Source organism: Sapajus apella, unplaced genomic scaffold (genome assembly GCF_009761245.1).
Source record: "Sapajus apella isolate SASKATOON/1434 unplaced genomic scaffold, GSC_monkey_1.0 scaffold28, whole genome shotgun sequence".
Taxonomy (NCBI): Eukaryota; Metazoa; Chordata; class Mammalia; order Primates; family Cebidae; genus Sapajus; species Sapajus apella.
In genome coordinates, this window is record NW_022436968.1 from 16,651,102 (window position 1) to 16,678,018 (window position 26,917).

Genomic DNA, 26,917 nt, shown 5'->3' on the forward strand with positions numbered 1-26,917 from the left:
CTGAAGAAATGCACATCTGATAGCCTTGATCTTATTAGAAAAGTGAACAGCAAGAAATCTGCAGAGATAGAGGGATAGAAGTAGGGTCTTGGAGAGAAAAACACTTGGAACAGCACCCATGGAGGTAGGATCAACTAGATGGGCATGAAAAGATTATTAAGTAATCCTTACTTAAGTATGGTATACTGTGAGGGCCCAGCAGCAGGGGAATAAAAAAAAAAATCAACTCAGTGTCCTGAATATCTTCTGTAAAAAGTTATTTATCCCCAAAGTAAAAGGTAAAATAATGACATTAGGGTTTTCTTAAGATCAGTATTGGCCACATGGCTCAGAGAATATAAGAGATAAGAAAAACTAGACAGTCCAGTTGAATCAGCCTACTTGAGGTCCAGGTTCAGGCCATAAAACCCAAACCAGAAGAACTGAGAAGACAGGAAGGAGGCTGGGGGTTGAATCCAGGGAAATGCCAGGTTGAGTAAAAGGAAGAATGAGGGCTGGGTGTGGTGGCTTTATGCCTGTAATCCCAACACTTTGCCAGGCCAAGGAGAGCAGATCACAAGGTCAGGAGATCGAGACCATCCTGGCTAACACAGTGAAATCCTATCTCTACTAAAAATACAAAAAATTACCTGGGCATGGTGGTGCACTGTAGTTGCAGCTACTCGGGAGGCTGAGGGAGTAGAATCGCTTGAACCCAAGAGGTGGAGGTTGCAGTGAGCTGAGATCGTGCCACTGTACTCCAGCCTGGGTGACAGAGCAAGACTCCATCTCAAAAAAACCCAAAAAAAAACAACTACAAAAAAAAAAAAAGAAAAAGAATGAAAAGGATAAAGAGTGATAGGGAGCTATGGTCAAAGATGGTAATTCTGTAGTTGCAAATCCTAGAGAATTAACTGTTTTAAACTATGATGAAGATTAAGACAATGTCACACTTGTAAATGACTATAGACTAATTCTGACATCCAAGGTGGACAGGGAAGACTCAAGCATTCTGGAGTGCATCATACTTAATACATTCCTACCAGCATCAGTCTTTGGAGACCACTTACTTGAGAATATGTTTCCGTTTACATAAGCCAATCACACTGCCACTGGATCCCCCAATATCTCCCACAGCCCATGCTGGTGGTATGGCCATCTGAAGTTAGTGGAGACTGGCTGGGTGACCAAGCTTCCCTGACACCAGGGATGGCAGGCCCACACAGAAACCAACCTTGTCTGACATCAGACTCTCCTAAAAGGGCTGCAAGTACAGAAAGATGATGTCGTGATAGAGTAGCATATTATCATTACAGGATGGACACTGTGAGCCAAACCTATCACTGTTCGTTGACCACTCTATTGTGGTAATAAGCAAAATCCATACAACCAAGGCAAAATTAGCTTTCTTTTCTTGACTACTGAACTCTAATTAATTGAACTAAGACAAAAACATCATTAAGTACTATTCACTAAACTTATAATTTTTTTTCAAAATCAAGCTATAAGAAATATAGAGCATTTCATCATCATTTTAGCTTCTACCTTCAGCATAGCATGTTCTATCATCTTAAAGAGACAGTTTTTGTTGTTGTTGTTGTTGTTGTTATTTTTTGTTTTTTTGTTTTTGAGTTTCACTCTTATTGCTGAGGCTGGAGTGCAATGGCGCGATCTTAGCTCCACCTCCTGGGTTCAAGTGATTCTCCTGGCTCAGCCTCACAAGTAGCTGGGATTACAGGCATGTACCACCACGCTCAGCTAATTTTTTTATTTTTAGTAGAGACAGGGTTTCTCCATGTTTGTCAGGCTGGTCTTGAATTCCTGACCTCAGGTGATCTGCCCACCTCGGCCTCCCAAAGTGCTAGGATTACAGGTATAAGCCACTGCACCCAGTCGGATAGTATAACTTTTAAGAGGCTGTAGCAACTACAAATAAGGATTAAACAGAACCAATGATGGGGGAGAACATACAAAATGAGAATCTAACTTATAAAAAAACAGTCTAACTTGTTAAAACAAGCAATATAAAAGTGAGACATTTAAAAATTGAACCTATGTAACAAGCCTGCACATGAACCTCCTGAATCTAACGTAGAAATAAAACAAAAATGGACATTTTCATAAATGTTCTGATTACATTCCAATATCCATAAAATATCCAGCGATAAAAATGTCATTGATTGGGAAGCTTCTCATTCTATATATTCTGTTACATTCTGTTCAAAGGGGTCCAGAAAAGTAATACCTAACGAATAACTCATTTATTAAACACGTTATGTGTATACTAGAAGAGTATCCAGCAAGGTAGCTATTCTGGAGCTCATCACAGAGGTTAAGATGATAAATTCAGAAGTTATCCAAACATATTTGATAAAATGGTTAAGAATGAGTGGGGTGACTCATAGACAACGCAGAACAAGAAGAAAAAGGACCCAAGGCCAATCTCTCTGAATCAGTGGTTCTCAGGTTTTAGGGAGCTTCTTAAATGACTACCAGACCCCACTCCATGAGTCTGATTCAGGGAGTTTGGTGTGGGGCCCAAGCAAATGGGTTTTGTAATAGGTACTACAAATGATTCCAAAAGCATGTACTGTCTGGAATAGCCTTCGAGAAATACTACCCTAGATCATAAAAGGAAAAACTGGTAAATTGACCTTACCAAACTTAAAAAACCTTTGCTCTGCAAAAGATCCCATGAAGAGGATGAAAAAACCAGTGACAGACAGGAAGAAAATATTTACATATTTGAGTAAGCTCTGTGGATTGTACTAATGTCTGTGTCAGGGTTTTGATATTGTACTTTAACACAGCTTTACAGGATGTTACCTTTGGGGAAAACAGTGAAATGTACACAGTACCTCCCTGTGGATTTTTGGGCAACTTCCTGTGAATCTATAGTTATCTGAAAACAAAAGGTATTTTTAAAAAATGACTGTCTCTCCATCACACTGGTAACAAGCTGGTAGGTTACACTACAGCCTGAAATACATTTTATTCTAAAGGGCTTAAGTCCAGCAAAGGTTGGCAACTCACAACCTGTGAAATATTTAACAATGACAACCTGAATTGAACAGATATTCTCTCCAACTCCATATTCATTCAGATTCAACTGCAAAAGTTGATGTTGTTGTCATTATTACTATTTCACTTTCTAAAGTATTATTATAGCAGGTACATTAGAAATTGAGTAAATGATATGACTTTAGACATGCAAAGTAATTAGCATTAAGAACTGTTATGAAAATGTTTCCATTTTTTCCTATTAATGTAATACTGGATGAACATTCAGTCTTTAAGACTATATGATTAGTATTATTAAATATCTGAATAAAGTAAATTATTCAACTCTTGAGAAAAAGAAAAAAATTGTCACTAGAGAACTATTACTTCTTCAATATGTAAAGTGTGAGGCAAGAATATTTTCAGTGTCTCTAGAATTCTGTCTACTGTGAATATTACTAATGATAATTACTAGTGCTTATAAAAGAATTACCATGTGCCAGATACTGTATTAAGCCCATCATCCTAAGTGGATCAGCTTAACATGCACAACAATGCATGAGGTGGGTACTGTTACTAAAGACTCAAAAAAATAGGGAGATTAAATAGCTTGTCCATGGCCAGATCCCTTCTGATGCCAAAGTTCAGGCTCCAGGTACTGAACATCTGACTGAACCCTCTCTCCCCGCCCACAAGTCATCACTACCTTAACATTCCCAGAGGCCTAGGGATCCCCAGGATGATGCTCTGAGTCATGTGAGTAAAATCATGCACGCTGACGTCTGATGACGTTTTTAATCAGACACTAAACATTTCAATTATAACTGAAGTAATAATATCCCCAGTAATTCTGGATGAATTAGCATTGAAAGCAGAACTGCCAGAAGTGAAGGGGTCCTACTCTCAGGTCATCGAGAAACCTCAACAAATAAAGAGGATGAAGCCATGATAAAATAAGTTCAAGTAAAACCCGTGAAAATGGCAACATTTTCAGAGAGCAAGGCTGCTTCACAGGAATTAGATGTTCGGCATTGGAAGTTGGTTGTTATCCGATTTCAAACTTCACTTTTACTGGGTATTTCATTTCTGAAGCAAATTCAAGGATTCTTTTTTAAAGGGGAAGAAGCAGATTCACAAGCTATCCAAGACTGAAAAAGCTCTTTTTCCCATTTCTGCCCCCAGAATATCGAACAGGTTTCTTCAATCAGCTGTTCTGAAAGTACCTGAAGAAGGGTGGGTGCAGTGGCTCACGCCTGTAATCCCAGCACTTTGGGAGGCCAAGGCAGGCAGATCACCTGACGTTGGGAGTTTGAGAGCAGCCTGACCAACATGGAAAAACCCTGTCTCTACTAAAAATACAAAATTAGCTGAACTGGTGGCGCACACCTGTAATACCAGCTACTCGGAAGCTGAGGCAGGAGAATCACTTGAACCCGGGAGGTGGAGGTTGCACTGAGCTGTGATCATGCCATTGCACTCCAGCCTGGACAACAAGAGCGAAACTCTGTCTCAAAAAAAAAAGAAAAAAAAAAGAAAAGAAAGTACTTGAAGAATTTTAACAAGTAGAAAATAAGAATGTTAAGTTCCCAATATTATGAAAATAATTACCATCTAGGCAGTATACCATGGGCTGTATTCAGGTCACCAGGAATTAGCTTTGCATAATTATTTGATCTCCAATGTTGGTTGCAATTACAAATTATCTGAGAGTTTTTTTAAAAAGTCAGGTGTTCTGAGTCATTCTGAAGCATTTCTCAGAGACAGAAGTTAAGAGTACTTACAGGAGAACATCTGAGGCCCAGGAACAGGCCCCACCTCCACTACACATAATGGAGAGGTACTGCAGAGGGGTATTTCTGGGGTACTGTTTTTGAAAGACCAATGGGGAGCTGTTACCAGAATAAAGTACTGGGCTGGGTAGAAACCTCAATGTCCTAGAAACCAGTACATGATTTCAAGACAGTAAAAACAATAAGCAAAATGTTGTATGCTATTTAAATGCTGAGAGTAATGAGGTAGGTAACAGTTTCCTCCTATAGGAATTAAAAGAATAATAATAGCTGCTAATAATTATTTTGTGAAGTGTGACAGTGCCCTACTCATGTTTTGATTTAGCCATCATGACCCCCTTGTGGTACAGTTTCTATTATTCCATTTTACACATGAAGAAATTGAGGCTCAGACAGGTTCAATAGCTTGTCCAAGATCACACTGCTGATTGAACCACAGCTAAGATTCAAATATAAGCACTTTTGAGTCCAGAGCCTTCCCCTCTCTTTAACCATGTGCCCTACGTCTCTGGAAGCAGTAATTTCCAAACTTGTTTACTTCCTTGAAGTTAATGTATTCATTAGAAATATAATTTGAGAGTTGGAAGGTGAGGGTCAAAAAAGAAAAAAGAAAGCAATAAATTATTGATATATTAAATTTAAAGTTAAAATACATCTTTATGTAACACCATGTTACAAAAATATATCTTTTTTATCTTAGACCAGATTCTAAAATAAGCAGCAAAATATAGCAAACATTTAAGAAAAATGTATAGGAAAAGCTTTAAAAAGAGGAAAGTTATACTATTATTTTAGCTAAGTGAGAAAAGATACTATTGTTTTACCCAGTTTATGGATCTGATCAGTAAAACACCTGTGTCTAGTTTCCATGGCACAGGAGCACAGTTTAAGAAACCCTAAGATGACTATCAAAAACATCAAAATATCAACAAGAATTAACCATGTTTGTTTAAGTTTATAAATTTGCCTATTAGATTTGTAGAGATTAAAAAGGATGCTGAACCAGAAGTCCAAGACCAGTCTGGGTAACATAGCCAGACCCTAACTCTACAAAAAGTTTTCTTTTTTTAATTAGCAGGACACAGTGATGCACTCCTATAGTCCCAGCTACCTGGGAGGATAAGGCAGGAGAATCACTTGAGGCCAGGAGTTCAAGGCTGCAGTGAGGCATAATCATGCCACTTAACTCCAGCATGGGTGGCAGAGCAAGACCCTGTCTCAAAAAGAAAGAAAGAAAAAAAGAAATGGGACCATCCTAGAGGTGGTCAGGATGTGGGGAAAGGGCTACTCATATTGATATAGAAGTTAAGGAGAAATTACTTAGGCAGATAGTGAGAGTACAGGAGTCTTTGGTAAGGTTTTCCTCTTAATGAAAAGCAGCCCCAAATAATTTTCTTTTCTAATAAAGAGCAGCCTGTAGAATGGGCATGGTGGCTCACACCTGTAATCTTAGCACTTTGGGAGGCTGAGGTTGAGTGGATCACGAGGCCAGGAGTTCAAGACTAGCCTGGCCAACATAGTGAAACCCTGTCTGTACTAAAAATACAAAATTTAGCTGGGTGTGGTGGCACACATCTGTAGTCCCAGCTACTTGGGAGGTTAAGGCAGAAGAACCACTTGAAGCCAGGAGGCAGAGGTTACAGCGAGCCAAGACGGCGAACTGCACTCCAGCTGCGTGACAGAGCAAGACTTTGTCTCAAAAAGAAAGAAAGAAAGAAAAAAGAGCAGCCTATAAAATCGAGCCGCACACATAGACAAACAAGCTGGAAGCTTGCACGGGTGAATGCCAACAGTTGTGCCCATAGGCATATAATACCTGGAACTAGGCATGTTCAAAATGGCAGCTCCATCTTCTCTTTTTGTCAGCCACATGTGCCAATAAGGAGCAGACAAGATGCCCTGGCCAAGTGGAAAGCCGATTTGCATAATAAGATTAGGGTGGGGTGACCAGCCTTTCCTATGCACTATGTAAACTTCACACCTGGTCAGTCCAACCTGTGGGCCCTGTGTGTATCAGACATCGCCTCCTCACACCTGCCTATAAAACCTGCTGCAGTCCGCAACAGGCCAGTCTTTTTCCCTTTTTCGAACATCCCTCTCTCTCAAGAGAGAGAGCTGCTCTCCTTTCTCCTTTCTTCTGCCTAGTAAACTTTCCACTCCTTAACCCACTCCGTGTGTGTATGTGTGTGTGTGTGTGTGTGTGTCCCTATTGTTATTCTTCTTGGCGTAAGACAATGAACCCTGGGTATTCACCCCAGACAACAATGCCACTTCAATATGCTGTTGCAGGTACAAATGTATCTATATGTTCACTAGAGTGCTACTATATAGTGCTAAATCAGAAAGTGAAAGCTATTGAAATGTCCCATGACAGAAATTTGTTAACAATCAGATATATATTTATTGATATAAAAGGTACTTGTGCTATAAGGTGCAGGCAAAAGGCAGACTGCAAAGCCACACAAAAGCATAATCCCATTTTTTTTATATTTATAATCTAGATAGGTAGACACACCAAAATGTTAATGGTTATTACCTTTGCAGAGTGGGGTTAGGACAATCAAACTTGTCCTTTGAACAGTTACACCGAGGGCAAAATTCTGCCTTCCACACAATGCACCACCGTGCATTAAAGGAAGTTGGTCAGAGGCTGATCTTGGTGACTCAAGTTCTCTCTGGCACCTTTCAAGTTTAGACATATTTCATAGCACCTTTGAGACTTCCTCAGGTATTATATGCATCCATATTTCATGTATTCCACTTTTCCGAGGAACCCAGTATGCCAGTAATGATCAGAGGCTATGAGATAATAAAATCAAGGTTAAGCTCTAGGTTGTAGAATAAATCAAACTGTGCCCATCTATTGCAGTGAAACTGCAAACTGCCTTCAGTATCCAGTCTCCGCTTTTTCCTCTCAGAAACAGAACAACTTCCTCCACCACCTCACCTCCAAAGGTTTTCACTTGGCACATGATCAGCCAGCTAATCTACAATTTCCAGCCTCAGACACAGGGTATGGCCATTTACCTCTATTCAACGGTAGCTGAGCAAAAGGATGTGGGCAATGTTGTGTCACAGCCTTTAAAAAGGGAAAACTGCTTATCCAATCTGTCCCCTCTCCCCAGCACCCAACCTTCCTAAGGGTAGAATGCAGAAGTGCTCCTAGCCAGCCAGCTTCTACCCTGAAGATGAGGACAACACTATGAGTAACGGTCAAGCAAAAAGGTTGCAAGATAGAGCGTTGGTCCATTTCTAGATAGGCCAAGTGGTTCCCAAACTTTAATGTACATCAGAATCACCTGGAGGACTTGTTTAAATCAGATGACTGGGCCCACACTCAAGAGTGTCTGAATTGCCATTTGCACTTTTTTTTTTTTTTTTGAGACAAGGTCTCATTCTGTAGCCGAGGCTGGTGTGTAGTGGCATTATCATGAGACTTATTGCAGCCTGGAACTCCTGAACACAAACAGTCCTCCCCCTGTAGCTTCCCGCATAGCTGGGTGTACAGGTGCACACCACCACACCTAGCTAATTTTTGTGTGTTCCGAAGAGATGGGTTTTTGCCATGTTGCCGAGGCCAGTCACCAACTCCTGAGCTCAAAGGATCCACTCACCTTGGCCTTCCAAAGTGTTGGGATTACAGGAGTGAACCACCTCGCCCGGCCCACAATTTGCATTTTTAACAAGTTCCCAGGTGATGCTAATGCTGCTGGTCTGGAGATAGGTTTAGGGAATGCAAAGCACACCTTTTTAACTAATGATCTAGACCTGCTCTTCCATTATGGCGGTCACTAGCCAAATGTGGTTACTGATCACCTCAAAGGCAGGTAGGGAGACTAGAGAACTGAATTTTTAATGTTATTTCATTTTAATTAATTTAAACACCATGCACATTCTAGAGATAATTCAGAGACAAGGCTCTTATCTACCCTCTGTGTCCTAGAATTCAAATGTTGGAGATTTGGTGCCTGGTGTGCCAGTGTTGGGAGGTAGGGCCTGTAAGAGGTGATTAGGTCATTAAGAGGGATTAATGTCGCCTTCTCAAGGGACTGGGTTAGTTAACACTAGAGTGGGTTATTTTAAGACAGGGCCACTCCTTGAGTTTTGCCCTTTACACATCTGCTCCCATGTCCTTACACTTTTCTGCCATGCTGTGAAGCAGCTTGAGGCCCTCATACAATGTAGCTGCCCATTTTTGGACTTCCCAACCTTCAGACCTATCAACTAAATAAACCTCTTTTCTGTATAAATTACCCAGTCTCAGGTATTCTGTTATAGCAACAGAAAATGGACTAAACACATCAATACTTAGTTCAGTTAATGGTAAATTAAGTGTATTTAGATGTCCTTATAAGTAAATATAGTTTTCCATTAACTGAACTAAGTTCTACTTTTTCAACTCTAAACTTTATGAAATCTAAATACAGATCAAGTATTTCTGATGAAAATTTGGCATCCAAGTTCAGATGTGCTGTAAGTGTAAAATACACATCAGACTTTGGAGACAATATGAAAAAAAGAAGGTAGACTATTTCACTAATAATTTTTATATCATTATATGTTAACATAATATTTATTGGGTTAAATAAACTATCAAAACTAATTTCATTTGTTTCTTTGTCCTTTTTAACTTGGCTATTAGGAAATTTAATATTATGACATGTGGATTAAATTTTTATTGGATGACGACTATTAAATGAATGACAGAAAGTGGAAGAGATACCTTCTGTTTTGTTCGTGCAGTTTTGTTTGGAATATCTTTGTAAGCGCTGCTTAGACTATATTCTGATTGTCTGTTACGCAAAATGTATAATTTCCAACTGGTATAAATGTTCTATGCTACTCTTTCTTTTCCACTTGTCCTAGTCTTTTTTTTTCTCTTATTGTATTCTATTTCAATTGCACATAATTGAATTAAACATGACCTTTGATATGAGACACATTCGCATGTGGGTCATGCAGGCTGCTCTCATTCACACATGCTTCATTTTTAATGCTGTAATAGCAATAGAGAAAACACAAAAATTAAACTTTGATAATAGCTTATCTATCCAAATGGTCCTCCCATCTCGTCTTCCTGCCTCCCCTTTCTGAGGTAATGACCGTCTTGAACCCCATACTCAGCATTATACTGCTTTCCTTTTTAATCTACTATCATCTTGTTTATATGTATTCCTAAAAACTAGGGTTATACTTTTAGTTGCTCTTAAACTTATAGAAAAGGGCACTATATGTAATATTTTTAGAATTTCTCCATTTAATATTGCATTGCTAAAATTCATCTATGTTGCTGTTATTTCATTATACTTCATTTGGATTTTGATATGTATCCGATTGGAGGACTATACCACAGTTTATCCATCCACTCTTCTGTCCATAGACATTTGAGTTTTCCCAAGTTTTTGATATGTACAGGACAAATACATTTCCGTACATATTTCTTGATGCACATGTGCCAGATTTTATTTTCCATATAAACCTGAAAGAGTAAAATACTGCATTGCAGGAAATGTGACTGATCAATTCTGTAATATAACGCCAGAACTATTTTCTGTGTCCTAAGGTGACTGGCATCTTCTGAGGCTCACTTTTTTGTATATAGTACAAAGTAGGAATCTGTTGAAGATAACCATTTCTTCTCAGTTCCATATACTGAATAGTCCCTCCTTTTCCTGTAAATCTGACATACACCAAAGTTCTAAATACGTGTGAGCATGTCTCCAGCTCCTATAAAAAGGGTTATTTCATTAATAACTTATTTTCCAAATGCGTATGCTTCCAAAGGGCAAGGGGATCCTTACGGAACAGAGATATGTGCATACTGTGAAGGTTCTTATTCATTTGCCCCTCCCCACCCCAGACCTATTATCTAGCCTTCTCTGGGCATTAGGAAGCTGACCTGCACCACCCAGCATCCCTTGCCTACTGGATTCCAGAGGGCTTTGGCTTCCAGAAGGCACCAGCAAGCAAGTGAGACCCAGAGAAAATGAAGTATCTATGTCCACCCCTTCTCCTTGCCTACCCCTACCCTGGCTGTCGCTGTATCTACACTTTCTGCTCCATGACTAGAGCTCTCAGTGGGCCCTGGGAACACAGTTTCCTCCCTTGCTGCTTCTGGCCCAGAAAAGGCATTAGTTGCCTTTGTTACTAGCTCCGGGCTGCTTTGCCTTCCTTTGGGGGGTCCATGGACTCTGCCGTCACCTCTTTAAATCATTCCTTCATTAAATATTATTCAGGTAAATCTTTAGGATATGCCATCAGATATGGTTTGGCTCTGTGTCCACACCCAAATTTCACCTTGTAGCTCCCATTAATTCCCATGTGTTGTGGGAGGGACCCAGTAGGAGATGACCAAATGGTGAAAGTAGGTCTTTCCTGTGCTTTCTCATGCTAGTGAATGGGTCTCATGAGATCTGATGGCTTTAACAAGAGGAGTTTCTCTGCACAAGCTCTCTCTTTGCCTGCAGTGTAAGACATGACTTGCTCCTCCTTGCCTTCTGCCATGATTGTGAGGCCTCCCCAGCCACGTGGAACTATAAGCCCAATAAACCTCTTTCTTTTATAAGTTGCAAAGTCTCAGGTATGTCTTTATCAGCAGCGTGAAAGCAGACTAATGCACCATCCTTTACCTCCAAGGGCTCTGACTGAAACCACAGTTTTCTGAAACTACAAAATCCCATCACTAGAGAACATCTGAACAGACTCAAGGGGCTGAAATCCAGACACCATCTTCACTGTCCAATACTTATGGATAGTATATTTTACAAAGTGCTGAGTATGCCAGTTCCAGTTAATGTAAAATTTGCATCTCTCTTATACTCAGTCTGAAATATGCTAAAAGAGGGGGTCTTCAGTGTGTTTTCTGCGGCCTGATGTGAAGATCACACTAGCCAAGGTCACACTAGTGAATCACAGGCTTTTTTCTTTTCTTCTTCTTTTTTTTTTTTTTTTTTTTTTTTATTGTTTTGGCATTGGACCAAGGGTTCTGTGGTCAGCTCACTGCTCTCCACAGAGACTTCATCCCAGGGCTGCACAATGCCTTTCTGCCTCTTAGCGTCTGCATTCATTCAGCTTATTAGAGCAGCTGAAACACTGCCACCTGTTATAACAGCCACCCTGGCATATCTGTAGATTGTGTAGATGTGTTTTGCTAAACACACATACACATGCAGAGAGAGAGAGAGATGGAGACACAGAGAGATAACTATTTATTTTTCAGACAGGATCTTGCTCTGTTGCTCAGTCTGGAGTGCAGTGGTGCAATCTCAGCTCATAGCAGCCTCTGCTTCCCAGGCTTGAGCGATCCTCCCATCTCAACCTCGTGAGTGGCAGCTAGGACTACAAATGCATGCTACAACATTCAGCTAATTTTTAAATATCTTGTAGAGATGGGGTCTCATTATATTGTCCAGTCTGGTCTTGAACTCCTGGACTCAAGCAATCCTCCCACTTCAGCTGGCCAAAGTGCTGGGATTGCAGGGGTGAGCCACCATGCCTGACCAGAATTGACTTTAACTACACTAGTTTCTAATCTATAACAGTTCTGATTCATGAAAGAAACAAATAAAAATGTGTCCTATTATTCCAAATGGTGTCATTCTGCTTCTGGACACAGAATTTACTCAGGCTACAACAGAGAGTACAGGAAGAAGACAATGTTGTTTCCTTAAAAAAGAGTCGATCAAACACATTCACATGCAAGGCTGTTTCAGTGAAAAAAAAAAATTTTTTTTTCCATGGGCCATACAGGGGAATTGAGGCCCCAAGTTTTAAGTTGAGAAAAAATACTTTTATTGCATTTTCAGAAGTCTCCAAAGTTCTTTTTCCCTCCTTAGATATTCATTTATTGGCCATGGATTTTTTTCTACACATAACTTTTCAGTCTGCATTTTTGGTGTACTTCTGCTCACTCTGCAATAGATGGTTTTCTTATTCACAAATCATCTGCTCTTATTTATTGCCTACCATTTGCTTCAATGCAGCCTTCTCTTCCCTTCCTGCCTCTCTTCTATCTCTTCTCTTTTGATCCTCCTTTCCTGTATTGTCTCCCTTCCCTGGGTTCATTGTGAGATCATGGCATAACCTCACTTTCTCCCAATATTAACCAAGTATCCTAAAATCACTGCTTCTCCAAGGACAGAGATCCTCGCTTCAGATGTGACGTTCCTACTGGGAATTGGGCTATCCTTGAGGCATCTGATTAGAAGCCAGTAAGGTTGCCCAGGCAACCAATCCAAATAGTCCTAAGATGACTGGCAAGTGTGTTTTCCTTGGCCTGGTGTGAAGGTCACACTAGCCTGTGACAGTTAAAGGCAAAGTCTCTGTGCAGTCAGCCAAAGGCTCAGAAAAACATCCATCAAGAAGAGCTCAATAACATTTGCATAATCATAAAATTGTCAGATTCCCAAGGCCATAAGGACCCACTCAAAGCTGTTTCAAAAAGCCAAAGATACCAGATTTGAGAATGAGTAACAATAGGTGAGTGTGTTAAAATCATTAAAAAGAACACTTTAAAAACCAACCAAATGGAATCCAATCACTCAGCCGGTATAAACACTAAATACTCAGTTTTCTCAAAGGTTTTAAAAACAGTTCTGCCCCAAGGCAAGGAACAAAGTGAAGGGCCTGGAAAACGTCACTCCACATCCTTTTACTTTTTACAATTTCCTTAATTGTAAAAAGTATTTAATAGCAAAAGCCAATATCGAAAAATCTACCCATATGCGCTTAACTAACATTACATTTGACTAAATCTCAGTCAAGATTTGAATCCAGGGGAGAAAACACCTACAATAGGCAGACAAGAAATCCATGTCTCTAATACATTGTGCTGTCACAAAACAATAAGCCAAAACAGGAACATCTCTAAAGAAAAATAGGAAAAACACAAAGGAGTCCATTTAACCACAAAATTCAAATGGCCAACACCATACTGAAAAATGTTCAGTCTGAAAAATAGAGATGCAATTTAAGACAATGTGAAATCACTTTTCATATAACAGGTTGATAGAAAATCAGAGTAAGCTTCTAGAGTGAACTAGTAACAAGTCTTACAAGGCTTCAACATCTTTAAGAAGTTATTGTAAGCACAAAGTCAAGCAAGTGCATACTCCTGTGTACAGAGATGTTCATCACAGTGTTGCTTATTGCAACAACAACAAAAATAGGACACAACCTATGTGTCCACCACATCTCTGCAGCCATTATAAACAATGACAAATATAGAACTACCAACTTGGAAGCACTGGGGATGGGAGAGGTTTATAAAGCAACATGTGAGGCATGACTATTTTTGTGAAAAGTAAATATAATAAATGATTTACAGAAATATAAATATTAGAGAAGAAAATCTGAGTATTTAACACCAAATATTATCTATTTCTGGATAGTGAGGTTATTTATAGGTAATTTTTATTTCTTGGAGGAGGGTCTATCTTATTTTTCTCTGCCCTGTACAAATATTACTTCTTATAACAACATTTGCTTTTCAAATGTTAAAAGAAATTGCAATTGATTTTCATGCATACCAAGATTCTGTTTTATTTTATCAGCAAACCTTTGTGCTTTGGGCCAAGATTATAAAATCTCTCTGTAATATCCGAATCTCTGCAAATTGGAATATAGAAGGCTTATGGACATCTATGGCTTTTAGGTAGATGGATGAATCAAGGATTAAAATGACATCACCAGCATCAATTTCTGTAAACCAGGCTGGTGGCCAGGAAGGCTGCAGCCTAGGGTTGCTCCATGACAACCACAGAATCAGAATTTCCTGGGACTAGAGGAGAACATGCTGCAAACTATCACTGCTTACAGTCTCCATAAAGGTGACTCTATTAGATGACTGCCTTCATTCCTCTCCATTCCCAATGCATAACATAGAAAAAGAGAGAAAAGTTGGTAGCGTGGCAGAGGACATGGGATGCGAAATACAGCACTCCCTGGTGATTTACTCCAGTGGAGAGAATATAAATGCTATGCCTGTGACAGGTCACTTCACAGTACAGATCTGAACTCAGGCAAGTGAAGTCATCAATTTATACCTGTCTTCCAGGTAAAAGTATCTAAAACATGCTACTTCATGTATTGATTGTGAAACCAGCCCTCCTCCCTCCTCCCCAAAACATGGCTGGTTGACTGAGTCAATTATCCTTAAGTATCACTCACTGACCAAAGCCACATGTTTGCAAAATCAATCCTCATCTCTGTAAGAATAGACTGTATTTGGCTGATAGACAGTGCTTACTGATGATCAGCTAAATCATTGTGGGAATATTTAGAAGTTTATTACCTGAAAAAGGCCAGTGAATCTGGTCGGTCACCGTGGCTCACACCTGTAATCCCAGCACTTTGGGAGGCCAGCACGGGTGGATCACCTGAAGTCAGGAGTTTGAGACAAGCCTGGCCAACATGGTGAAACCCATCTCTACAAAAAATTAGCCAGACGTGGTAGTGCATGCCTGTAATCCCAGCTGCTGGGGAGGCTGAGGCAGGAGAATCGCTTGAACCCAGAAGGCGGAGGTTGCAGTGAGCCGAGATCATGCCATTGCACTCCAGCCTGGGTGAAAGAGCAAAGCCTTTTCTAAAAAAAAAAAAAAAAAAGCCAGTGAAAAATGTAGAACACATACACAATCAACAAAGATTTCTGATCAAATAATCATCTTAGAACTTAACATACATTTCCAATAAACCATGCTCATAGCTTCATCTACCCTTTCAGAGTCTTCAGTTTCACTCAATAATGACCCAGTCACGTATTAAAGAGCTGTATAATACCTTTACAATGCATTTTTTCAGCTAGTATTACCTGCTTATTAGTTTCCTAGTGATGTTTCTATCCTACACTAAATACTCGACAATAACCTGTGTCACCCAAATTTAAATAACTTCTCTCAAATTCTTTATTTTTATTCGGTTTATATTTCTTTCTCTTTTTTTCTTATTCTTTCTGTCTCTCTCTCTGACCATGTCTAAACTGCACACAATCAAGATTGCCACAGACTGTTTTTGGTGGTTGGAATTCACATTTGATAGGAACAGTCTAGCTGAAATAGCCAAGCCCCAGAATAGAGGGGGAAACAAAGAGCGTCTTTACCTCAGAGAGCCCTTGAGCTGCCTCAATGGGCTGAAGAGTCAATTACCTCTGAGCTAAGCCCATCATAATGCTGGCACTCTGGGCGGATCCTGGCTTAATGGACACAGCCCAGTTCTCCCAGGAGAGCAATTTTTTTCAGATGCTATCACTGCTCAGCCACACTCCAGCAACATCCTGTTACTGCATATTTCCATGCAGCATCTCAGCAACATCCTAAAAACCCAAAATCAACGAGAAAAGCCCCCTTTAGGAGATCAACCTGATGTCAGCAACAGAGGCAGAACCATAAGCAATGGAGTATGGCTGCACAGACAACTCAGCTGATGCTGCTGCTGCAACAACACATTTTACTTTCAACAGAAAAATACATTTCAGGCCAGGTGCAGTGGCTCATGCCTGTAATCCCAGCACTTTGGGAGGCCAAGGTAGGTGGATTATCTAAGGTCGGGATTTCAAGACCAGCCTGACCCAACATGGAGAAACCCTGTCTCAACTAAAAATACAAAATTAGCCAGGTGTGGTGGCATATGCCTGTAATCCCAGCTGCTTGAGAGGCTGAGGCAGGAGAATCGCTTGAACCTGGGAGGCGGAGCTTGCGGTGAGCCAAGGTCATGCCATTGCACTCCAGCCTGGGCAACAAGAGAGAAGCTCTGTCTCAAAAAAAGAAAGAAAAGAAGGAAGGAAGGAAAGAAAGACATATTTGAGCTTCTGCATTTTTTTTCTATGAAATTGAATAAGGGCGTGTACTATGAGATACATATAAACAAAGATTTAAATTCCAATAAAAACACTGTTCATTTTTTTGGCGAGGAACAGTGGCTCACTCCTGAAATCCCAGCACTTTGGGAGGCTGAGGCAGGCGGGTTGCTTGAGCCCAGGAGTTCAAGATCAGCCTGGGCAACATGGCGAGACCCTGTGTCTACAAAAAATACAAAAAAAAAAAAAAAAAAAATGAGCTGGGCATGGTGGTGCACATCTGTAGTTCCAGCTACTAGGGAGACTGAGGTGGAAGGATCACTTGAACCCGGGAGGTAGAGGTTACAGTGAGCCGAGATCACCCCACTGCACTCCAGCTTAGGTGACAGATAAGACCCTGCCTCAAAAAAAAAAAAAAAAAAAAAAAAGATTGTTCATTTTTTAACTAAAAAAGGGGGGGAGGGGTGGAGGGTATAATTCCAATTAATCCAACGTAGTTGATGGGCAAAATGGAACTTGGTGTCTAAAGCCAAGTTCTAGCATTTGTTATGTGTATGCCCCAGATTCTATCAGCATATAGTAGTTACTACATTTGAACTACATGGGAACAGACACCTACATTGTCAGCTTTTAGACCTACAGCATGACGTCATCCTCTGTGATATCTCCAGCCTCTTTCCTGAGCACTCAAAACTTCAGAATTAATCATATGTTTCTGAGATCTTCAGACCACCACTTAGGAGGACATCCTGAACCTGTTGCCTGGAAATAGCATTGCTCAGAAGGCAGTGGGGATGATGGTGAACATGGTTACTTTAACCTCTCCAGCCTGCTAGGATTTATTGTCCACAGTTCAGCACACTGAAGATGACATGCCACAGTGTCACTAATTGCTCCTGACATGTGAGGTTTACCACTGGAACCTCTGAATATAAAATGGGTCTTGGATTTAACAGCACGTAATTAGTTGCTGTTACACTCCAAAAGTAGAATCTTGCTGGAAAGGGGTCCAATGGAATGGTTTTCAGGAGCAACATGCACTGATTGATTGCAAATAATTACTTGCCAAGAATCAGACATTCGGAGGCTGACACCTATTTCAGCTTCCCTCCCCCACATCCTAGCCTAATAAGTGCTGCAAAACTCACTTTCTCTGCTTCCTCATTGATTCCCATGTAAATGACACCCTTGACCCCTAGGGCACTATCTTTAGAACCCAATCATTATGGAATTAATACCCTTAGGCTAGATAGGGTTAAAGCACCACAGGGTTTGAAATCACCTTGGGATATGGAAAGTTGTCTTTGCCACCTACCATTTTTATTTTCGGTAAGCTGTTCTACTTCTGTGCTTCCACTTCCTATTTTCTAAAATGGGGATAAAAATACCTACTCCAAAATGTTGTTGTGTGGATTAAATCTGACTACAGATGATTCAGCCAACACAATTCTTGGCCCACGGTAAGCATTCATTAAATGGTATCTTTAATATAACTCCATTTTTTTTTTTTTTTTTTTTTTTTTTAATAATCTATTGCTAAGAGTCTATTTCATACTGGCTTTGCTCTTGAATAAAGGCAAATTGGACAAAAAGCATTATATTTAGAATCCTTCAGGCTATAAACAAAAGGGAATCAAGCCAAAGCGGGTAAGTAGGGAAACAAAACTGTCAAAGAGAGAAGAGTCAGAGGTGGAGAGAATAAAAAAACATAAGCAAAGAATTACGTACAAGAGGGAAAAATTCAGGTCTAATAAAAAGGAGAGGGATAAGCTGGGTGCAGCGGCTCGCATCTGTAAGCCCGGCATTTTGGGAGGCCGAGGCGGGCAGATGGGCAGATGGGCAGATCATTTGAGGTCAGAAGTTCGAGACCAGCCTGGTAAATGTGGCAAAACCCCATCTCTACTAAAAATAAAAAATAAAAAAATTCAGGATGTGGTGGCACACATCTGTATTCTCAGCTACTCGAGAGGCTGAGGCAGGAAAATCACTTTAACCTGGGAGGCAGAAGTTGCAGGGGGCAGAGATCATGCCACTGCCCTTCAGCCTGGGCGACAGAGCAAGACTCTATCCAAAAATTAAAAATTAAAAAAAAAAAAAAAAAAAGGAGAGGAGATAAAAGAGAGGGGAGAGAAAAAAGTCAGTAAAAGAGGAAGAAGTTGAGAGAGAATCATGGAAAAGGTGGTGAGGACATGTTTGAGAAACAAACAAGGGGAAAGCCGTTTTGATTACCAAACCAGAATACCTCTATTAATAGAAGAGCATTTTGTCAAGGATAGCTGACATTTCTATAGCATTCTCTCTTTTTAAATAATAATAATAATGCTTACAGATTTATCTCTGCTTGCCCTAAGAAGGACTCACCCCAATAAGAGAGGCCAGGCAGAAACTGTTATCCTGAATTTACATCTGAGGACAAAGAGTCAAGAGGCTGGCTTCTCTATAGATGGATCACGTAGGCATTTCCTACTTTATTAAGATGTTAAAAATAAAATCTTTAACACCTTCCAACATCATTTTTAAAAGCACAGTCTGGTTGGCCTTTTATAGCAGAAACAAATTCTATCCCATTATGGTCAAAGAAAAAGAAAATTAAAACTCTTTTGGATTTCAGGAAAAGTACTTGAAACCTTAAAAATTTATTTTAAAACAATTTCAAGCTTATAGATAAACTGTCAGAATAGTACAAAGAATGTCCATATCTACTTTACTCAAAAACCCTATTGAAACTCTGCCAACCACCGATACAGAAGTTAGGAAGAAATTACTCGGGCAGATAGTGAGGATATGGAAGCCCTCCATAACATTTTCCTTTTAATAAAAAGCAGCCCCAAATTATTTCCCTTTCTAACAAAGAGCAGCTTATAAAATCAAGCTGCAGACACAGATGCCAGCAGTTGTGCCAATCATGTTCAAGATGGCAGTTCCATCTTCCCTTCTTTTTGTCAGTCACATGTACAGTAAGAAGCAAACAAGATGCCAGAGATCAGCTGGAAATCCCATTTGCATAATAAACACTATGTAAACATCATACCTGATTGAACCAATCTGTGACTCTTATGTAAGTCAGACACTGCCTCCTCAAACCTGACTATAAAACCAGGCACATTCACCACCAGCCGGTCCTTTCTGCTGGGAGACCCCTTTCTCTACAGAGAGAGCTGTTTCTCTTTCCCTCTTCTTCCACCTATTAAACCTCCACTCCTGAACTGTGTCTGTGACCTAAATTTTCCTGGTGTGTGACAACGTATCATCAATTATACACACCAGACAACGTAGCTGCTTAACCATCCCAATGATTTCTTTTGTAGCAAAAGGATTCAGTCCAGGATCATTCATAGTATTTGTTATGTCTCTCAGTTTCCTGCAATCCAAAACAGTTCCTTGGTTCTTCCTTGAGTTTCATCACCTTTAAAAATAATAAGTTGCATGAACAGTACAAAGAACTCACGCTCTTCATTCCCTTTCACCTAGACATGGGACTATTTAGTCTTCAGCACTTTCTGAATCATTTGAGAATAAATTGTGGATATGATGCCCCTTCACTCCTGTATATTCCAGTATGTATTTCCCAAAACAAGGGCACTCTCTTATATAATAATCATCTGGCTAGCTCAATCAGTGACTGAATGCTGATAGAATATTACTGTCTAATTCACTAATGCCATTCAACTTGTCCTAGCAATGGCTCTTTCCCCTTCCAAGCCCAGGATCCAATTTGGGATCATGCATTACATTTAGTCATCCAATCTCCTTCAGTGTGGAGTAGTTCTTCGGTCTTTCCTTGTCTCTTATTCATGACAGGAGTTTTTTTTGTTTTTGTTTTTTGAGATGGAGTTTCACTCTTGTTGCCCAGGCTGGAGTGCAATGGTGCGATCTCAGCTCACTGCAACCTCTGCCTCCTGGGTTCAAGCAATTCTCCTCCCTCAACCTCCTGAGTAGCTGGAAATACAGGCATGCGCCACCACCACGCCCAGCTGATTTTGTATTTTTAGTCAAGATGGGTTTCTCCATGTTGGTCAGGCTGGTCTCCAACTCCCGACCTCAGGTGATTCACCCACCTCAGCATCCCAAAGTGCTGGGATTATAGGCATGAGCCACCACACCCGGCATTCTTGACAGTTCATTTTATTCTCTCAGATGACTCAGGTCATCCTCAATCTGAGTCCATCTGATGCCTCCTCATAACCAAACTCAGGTCATGCATTCTTGGCAGGAAGACCCCCAAAAACCATAAAGTCATCATTTTCCTCTTCGTAATTGATAGGTACATTGTAAAGAAACACAGTGAGACTAGCCAATATCCTGTTTCTCAAGCCTCCATTCTTAGCATCCACCAAACTTAGTATCCCTTAACAATTCCTGCCTTAATCAACCATCACTACGTTTGCCAAATTGTGATTTTTCTAGTTCCTAAATTCCTCCAACATTCATTGGTCAGCATTCTCAACCAATAAAAGAAGAGCTTCCTCTCATCTCCATTTATTTATTTATCAGTACAGACTCATTGAATCCTATTTCATTTAATGACTTACAATCTGATACTCTCATTTATTTTGACACTCTAGTTTTCCCAGATATGGTCAGTGAGAGTCTTTTATACTTGCTGTTTTAAAAAGTAAATTGAGTGAATATGATTTCATTTACCAAGAGGTATATTTAGGGCCAAAAACCTCTGCTTTCTCAATTTGCTTTGGGAGTTATAAGACAACACAGAAATAATCATTCATAAATGCAATCCTTTTTTTTCCCCTTTCCAGTATCTACTAACCAACATTTAATTATAAACAGATATCCTCTTAGAATCAACTGTCAAGTAACATTTAAAGTGGCATATCTATACTACCCTTTATAAAGAGATCAAAGACCTAAAAAAGAACCTTCAGTACCAAGGTCCTATGGATTGCTTTTGTACTTGCCTAGCCAGCCCCCTCAAATGAGTAAGTTAAGACCTTCCTCAAACTTCTCCCTTGGTTCAAGACCCTCCTTAGGTGATTGCACTCAGGCTAGAAATAACACCGGCCTCCAAACCAATAAATGAAATTGTGTGTGTGTCACACACCAGACCCAGTGTATTTGCAAAATATGTAGCAACTCTTACCTTTTGTCCCCTTTACCTGCCCCAGAACCTGAATGTTCATTTTTCCTCCAATACACCTCCATTACTGGTAACCTCAAAGTCATCCCCTCAGTTGATAAAACTCTGCTAGTGCTCGAACCTAGCCTCTTTTTTTCAATACTGCTACCAAAGTTTCAGCTCCAACTCCTGCCATTAACACTCTTTCCTTCCCTCACTTCACCAGATTCCTTTCCCTAAATCACAGGAAGGGCTTTTCTCTCTCTGCAGAATAAAGCTGGGTCCCGAAGCTCTGGCATCAAACTATGTCTCTCTTGCAGTCTATATTCCAACCTTGAAGAACTCTGGGACTGCAATTGTTTTATTTATTTGTCTACCACAATACAATGCAGCGCCTTGAAATTTAGGGGGGCATTCAGCCTCATCTCCATTGCCCTGCTCTGAGCTCAGTAAATGTTTGCTGTGCTAACAAACAAAAAGGCACTTGTGGCAGAATACACAGTTGTTCACTTATTAGAAACACCACACAGAAAAGGGCCATTTTCCCAGAGTTGTATTACTGAGTCACATTTGAAGTAGTCACACATTTGTTTTGGATAGCAGAGGCATACATCAAAAGAATAGGTAAAAATTTCTTTTATATAACCATTACTTCCATAGCTCATAGCTAATAAGAAACCCACTGAATAAAACATTTCATTATCATTCCCAATCCCAGAAGTGGCAACGTTTTTTTGTTTCTTTTTTTTTTTTTTTAAGGTTAATTTTGCTTTTAAACCAGTACTTTTCCATCAAAGACTTACTGGATGGTCAATTTTATGTGGCTACATTCTAGTTATTAGACCAAACACTAACCCAGGCATTGCTGTAAAGGTTTTTGTTCGTTTAGAGACAGGGTCATGTTCTGTTGCCCAGGCTAGATACAGTGGTATGATCATAGCTCACAGCAGCCTCAATCTCCTGGGCTCAAGCAATTCTCCTGCCTCAGCCTCTTGAGTAACTGGAACTACAGTCACGTGCCACCACACCTAGCTGATTTAAAAAGAAATTTTTTTTTTCTAAGAGACAGGATCTCACTGTGTTGCCTAGGCTGGTCTCAAACTCTTGAGCTCAAGTGATCCTCCTGCCTCAGCCTCCCAAGTAGCTGGGATTACCGGCATGAGCCACTGTGCCTGGTTCCATGTGAAGGTATTTTGTAGATGTGATTAAAGTCCACAATCAGTTGACTTTAAGTGAAGGAGATTATAGGTGAACTGATTGAATCAGTTGAAGCCTTAAGGGCAGAGGTGAGTTCTTCTGAAGAAATTCCACCTGTGAACAGCAGCCCCATGCTGTGCCAGAGAATTCCAGCCTGTTTGTTTAGATAGCCTGTCCTATGGATTGATTTTGTACTTGTCTAGCCAGCCCCTACAAATGAGTAAGCCAATTTGTGCAATAAATCTTTTATCTTCTCTTGGCTGCATTTCTCTGGCAGAACTCTTGACCAATACAATCTACTTCCAAAATAAAAGGGGAAAGAGGATGTAACAGCTGAACAGTTAACAAGATCTAAATAAGGCCTTCACAGGATTGCCTCATTTTGGAGTGGGAAGTAGTCAACCTCCTAGAACATTAGATACCCTGTATTCAAACATAAGTTCAAATACACATAACATATGCCACAGCTTCTGTCCAACTGCATTCATTACACATTCAGTTGGCAAATATTTGTGATGAAAAGGGCTGGGGAGAAAATGGGGTGCCAGACAGGCATGGTCCCTGCTCTCAGGGAGTTTATAGGAGAGTGGGAAAATCAGTCATCAAACCAGTAATTATACAAATACTTGATTAATTATAATTATAATGAGTGCTAGGAAATACAGGATGCTGTTGGCATATTTAGTAGGGGACTAACCAACTGGGGAGGGCTTTTGGAAATGTCACCGAGGAATGACACTGAAGCTAAGATGAGAAGAGCAAGCAGGCAGTAGCCAGGCAGAGGACAGGAGGAAGAGCAGTCCAGGCATAGAAGACACTTGTGAAAAGGCCTCTACAGAAAACCATCCACATGAATTCAAGCACCTAAAAGATGACCAGTCAGTCTCGGCTGTTGTAAATTACAAATGGGGAACATATAAGATTAAAGCCACACAAATAAAAGACAATGATGTTTAACTGACAGCAATTGCACATGTTTAATCACATAATGACATGATCAGAATTGTGCTTTAATACTTTTCTAGCGCTGGGTGTGGTTGCTCACGTCTATAATCCCAGCACTTTGGGAGGGCGAGGCTGGTGGATCACAAGATCAGGAGTTCAAGATCAGCCTGGCCAACATGGTGAAACCCTGTCTCTACTAAAAGTACAAAAATTAGCCGGGCATGATGGCAGGCACCTATAATCCCAGCTACTCGGGAGGCTGAGGCAGAGAATTGCTTGAACCCAAGAGGCAGAGTTTGCAGTTTGCTGAGATCACACCACTGCACTCCAGCCTGGGTGACAGAGCAAGACTCCATCTAAAAAAGAAAAATTCTAGCAAGTGTATAGTTTGGAAGGAGGCAAACTGGATTGGGGCAGACCAGTTAGAAGGCTTTTGCTACAGTCTAGGAGGGAGACAATAAGGGCATGAAAAAGGGCAGGGTGATAAGGATGGAGAAACGTGGTTAGTGGTAGAATCAACAAGACACGGAGTTTAGTGTAAGTTCATCTCCCAGATCTCCCAAGCGGAAGAGCCGGGACAGGGTGGGAGAGGGCAGATTTGGGAGGGACAACCACGGTTCACGGTTCTGTTTTGGGCATGCACAAGTTTGCAATTCCTGTAAGATAACCATATGAAGATGTGCCTCTTGAGTTCAGAAGGGACGTGGCCCAGATAAATAAATTTGGAATTTGCTAGCAGAGACTCAGAACTTGATGCGTCAAGCCGGGAGGGAGTATGGAGTGAGAAGACCTAGGATAAATCCCTGGAAGCACTGACATTTTAGGTGGGTGGAAGAAGATCTTCCAAAAGTGTCTAAAGACGAGCAATCAAGAGGGTCCGCGTTCACACAGGGCACACTTGTTTACACAAAAATATTTTCTATGAGTTATTTTAGTTTTAGCCTCTGCATTTAAAAAGTTGCATACTTTCACTGAAAAGGAAATAACCAAGTGTAAGGGGAAAACCCAGTTTGAATGAACACAAGTAATTTCCAGCTAAGGGGGTTTTCATACAATAGATATCACCTCACTGATTACTGTTTGCAGTAGCTATTCGGTCTTTGGGACCAACTGTACTTTCTGAAGTCACTTCTTAACACTAATAGCTTGGCTCTTTATGTATAATTAGAGCCAACTCAGGCAATTAATTGTAAGGCTCACCTCAGAACACACTGCTTCAATCTTTCAAAAATCACTATGTGTCACATTATTCTAAGAATGTCTCACTTAAAACACTGAAGCAATAGGAAGTACTAATTTAAAAAAAAAAAAAAAAAACTCTAAGAAGAGTGCCCTTGCCCCCGAAAGAATCACACAAATTAGTGCCGGCTCAGTGACTCAAAGAATTTGGGCTCCAGGAAAGGACACATTTAAATTACAATTGCACTTTTTCAGATTAGGAACACTTCTTGCTTTAATCTTCTCCATTAGCATGAGACAGGATCTGTCAGAAAAACCTCTACAGTGGGCTGAGGTTCAGAGGGCAATTTGTAAGGCAGCCTTATTACAGTTTATAAAAACAGGCCCCGCAGAGGCCTCACAGACTCAGCAGGCACAACAGCACGAGGCACAAGTGGGAGCTTAATGAATATTTGATGATGACATTTGTCCTCCCTTGCATGATATTGCAAGGCAGCCCCCGACTTCCCAATGAAACCTATGCGAAAAAGTTGCTTTTTCAAATCTATGACCTGGAAATCAAAACATATATTATTCCTTTAAAATGTGTTATAATTGGTGGAGTCCAGGCCATGTGGGAAGCCATAACGGAGATAGAGTTCCTAACCACCACTTATAACGATGCTTTAATGAAGAAAACACAGCGGATTACAACTGAAGATACCACTCCTCCAAGGAGAAGGGAAAGAGCTCATGTGGCTTCCAGCTGGGAATCTGGGCAGAGGGTAATGGTAGGGCAGCATGGGGGGCTGGGGCCAGTGGCTGACACCTGAGAGATCAAAAAGCAAAGATGAAGATGTAATGGGTGCTTCAGAGTGGGGTCAGGTAGAGACTCAAGCTCTGGCAGGGCTGCAGAGATAGAGGGTAGGGCATCCCTATCCAAATGGCTGAGATCAGGAAATAAGCAGCAAGTGCCGGAAGCAATCTTGCTCTGGCAGGAGCCCTGAGGAGACCGAGGGTCTTGGGGCTGGGACAGCCGGAGAGCTGAGCCCTAGGCGCAGTCTGCTATTAATCAAAGACCATCCCCTTAGGCCCCAAAACATGAGGTTATCCAGTCTCTGAAACCATATTGAAAGGCAGCTGCTCACGTATTTGTATACAGGGATCTTAGGATTAATCAGGTGGTTCAGGACCTCCTCGACTTATTTGGGTTTTTGTTTGTTTTTGAGATAGGATCTTACTCTGTGGCCCAGGCTGGATTGTGGTAGTGCAATCATAGCTCACCGCAGCCTCAAACTCGTGAAACAATCCTGCCTTGGCCTCTCGAGGAGCTGGGACTACAGGCGCACACCACCACACATAGCTAAGTTTTTTATTTTTTTAGAGACAGGGTCTTGCCGTGTTGCCAAGGCTGGTCTCGAACTTCTGATGCTCTTGTCTTGGCATCCCAAAGTGTTGGGATTACAGACGTGAACCATTGCACCCAGCCTTGATTTTATATCTTGCCCTATCCATGTAGTATAAATTCATGCCCTACACGAATACAGCAAGATACAAAGGCAAGAGTGAGTAGCTTGGCTTTAAACAACCCTCTACCCCTGTCCTTGCCACAGCCTCTGAGCCATTCTAGGGGAGAGAGAGAGAGAGAGAAGGAGACAGAGAGAGGAGAGAGGTGTCATTTTTTTTGGGGGGGGGACATTATCTTACTCTGTCGCCCAGGCTGGAATGCAGTGGCGCTATCTCAGCTCACTGCAACCTCTGCCTCCGTGTTCAAGCAATTCTCCTGCCTCAGCCTCCCAAGTAGCTGGAATTACAGGCATGTGCCTCCACACCCGGCTTATTTTTTGTATGTTCAGTGGAGGCAGGGTTTTGCCATGTTGGCCAGGCTGGTCTTGAACTCCTGACCTCAAGTGATTTGCCCACCTCGGCCTTCCAAAGTGCTAGAATTACTGTTGTGAGCCAACTCGCCCAGCCGAAAGGGGT

General features: G+C 40.9%; 1 protein-coding gene across 3 annotated transcripts in view; it reads right to left on the reverse strand.

Annotated features, from left to right (window-relative positions):
* Window positions 1-26,917, reverse strand: part of OSBPL6 (oxysterol binding protein like 6) — a 206,058-nt gene that overhangs the window by 159,853 nt on the left and 19,288 nt on the right. Inside the window, exon 1 of one of the 3 annotated variants that reach the window (XM_032292815.1) lies at window positions 10,971-11,145. The exons of the other annotated variants lie outside the window; for them this stretch is intronic. The gene's annotated coding sequence lies outside the window, so the exon portion shown is untranslated. Of the gene's footprint in view, window positions 1-10,970; window positions 11,146-26,917 lie in introns of those variants that run through there. 3 annotated transcript variants of the gene reach the window in all.